We start from the raw sequence: 2,251 nt of genomic DNA on the forward strand, positions 1-2,251 counted from the left end.
CTGGGTGTCTTGGACTAAGTGTCCTTGACTGGGTGTCCGGGACTGTGTGTCCTTTGGTTTAAATACCTAGCCGCTCCAACCAGACGTACAGTTGTCACAGCAACTGGAACTGGTCCAACAAATCATTGTCTTCAACGTGTCACTGGTTTCATCTTCACTTCCTTTCACTTACAGTTATTCATTGTGAAGCCATTGCATGCTTGCTTTATCTTTTGTCTTCACAACATGAATGTATGATCTGTTCGGCTTCATAACTTCTTCCTACCTGATCCTTATTACACTGAAGCTGTTTGTCATTGCGCTTTCACTCTATTGAATACATGACCATGGCTGGCCTAGTGTAATCTAACTTCCGCTGCATAGTAATAGGCATAATCTTCACTGTTTGTCTTCATAACTCTCACGTTTTGAAGACTTTCATAAAAATTGCCTATTCACCCCCCCTCTAGTCGTTATAACGCACTTTCACCTTCTCCTTCGAGCCTCTCATCGTGCTTGTTAATGGGCAAACCAACACTAACACCAGGCGGCTGGTCTGCGCCATATAGAAAATTCTCAGAGAAAGAGATGCACTCTTGTGTCAAGTAGCCCTGGACGATGCTTCCATCCGGACGGGACATGTTACGAATGAATCCTTTGATGATCCCATTCATCCTCTCAAACGGCATCATGTTGTGCAGGAATGACGGCCCCAGGTCTATTATGTCATCCACAATATGGACACACAGATGCACCATCACGTCAAAGAACGCGGGCGGGAAGTACATCTCAAGCTCATTCAGTATCACAACGATCTCTTCCTGTAGCCTTCGGAGCTGCTTCACACTGATCGACTTTCGAGAGATGACGTCAAAAAAGTTGCAGAGACCAATAAGCGTGTCACGGACGTGCTTGTCCATTATCCCTCTAAGGGCAACAGGTAATATCTGCGTCATCATCACATGACAGTCATGAGACTTCATCCCGCTGAACCTTTTCTTGTCTGTGTCTAGATATCTACTTATCTTGCCACAGTAACCAGAACTAACTTTGACTCCGGTAAGGCACTTAAAGAATTGATTGATCTCAGCCTGACTTAAGGTGAAGCAAGAAGGGGGGCAATAATCCTCATTCTTTATTTTCTTGCCCTTCTTCTCCCGTGCCTCTGTCTCCGTCTCTGTCTCGTCTGACATTTTACGTGGCGGCATGTGCAGATCTTCCCTGATTTCCAAATCTTGCAAGTCTTTTCTTGCCTTCGGCCCATCCTTGGTCTTATCCGGCATGTTCATCAGTGTTGCGAGCAAGCTCTCAAGGACATTCTTACAGATATGCATTTGATCAAGGTAATGAGGTGTATCGAATTTGTGCCAGTACTCCAAGTCCCAGAACACAGACCTCGTCTTCCATACCTTCAGCAGCGGCTCCGGCGCCTTTCTCATCGTCTTTCTCGGCACGGGGCACTCCTTCCAGTTTTTCAACAGCTCATCGATTTCAGCACCGCTACGCTTACGTGGAGGTCCTCGATGCTCAGCGTGACCATTGAATAGATCTCCACGGTTTCTCCATGGATCATCCTGTTCGAGCCATCTTCGATGCCTCATGTACACGATTTTCCCAGACCCGCCATCTTTCCTTGACGTTAGCTGCTGAGACATCGTATCATCCATGCACCGCGTGCATCCGCAATATCCATGGCACACCTGGCCTGCCACATATCCGTAACCAAGATAGTCGTGCACTGTCGTGATTAGCGCAGCTCTCATGTTGAAATACTCGCCTTTGCTGGCACCCCATGTATTGGCCGGTGTTTTCCATAACATGTCTAACTCCTCCTGAAGTAGCCCCAGATACAAATTAATATTATTTCCTGGTTGTTTCGGCCCTTGAATAAGCATGCTCATGTGAATGTACTTCGATTTCATGCACAACCAGGGGGAGGTTGTACATCCATACAAACACGGGCCATGTGCTATGGTTGGTGCTCTGGTTGCCAAACGGATTCATGCCATCGGTACACGCGCCGAGCACGATGTTCCTTGCATCACATTCAAAATACCGACAGAAGATGTTCAACGCTCTCCACTGGCTTCCATCCTTGACGTGTCTCAGCTTCGGATCATCTCCATCGTCAGGCTTCTTCCTCTCCGCGTGCCAGCACATTAGCTTTGCTTCCTTGGGATCTACAAAATACCTCTGGAGACAGGGAGTGATCGGTAAGTACCATACCACTTTCAGGGGACATTTCTTCCCGGCCTTCTTGTATCGAGAAGCA

This window comes from Triticum urartu, chromosome 2 (genome assembly GCF_003073215.2).
Source record: "Triticum urartu cultivar G1812 chromosome 2, Tu2.1, whole genome shotgun sequence".
Classification (NCBI taxonomy): domain Eukaryota; kingdom Viridiplantae; phylum Streptophyta; class Magnoliopsida; order Poales; family Poaceae; genus Triticum; species Triticum urartu.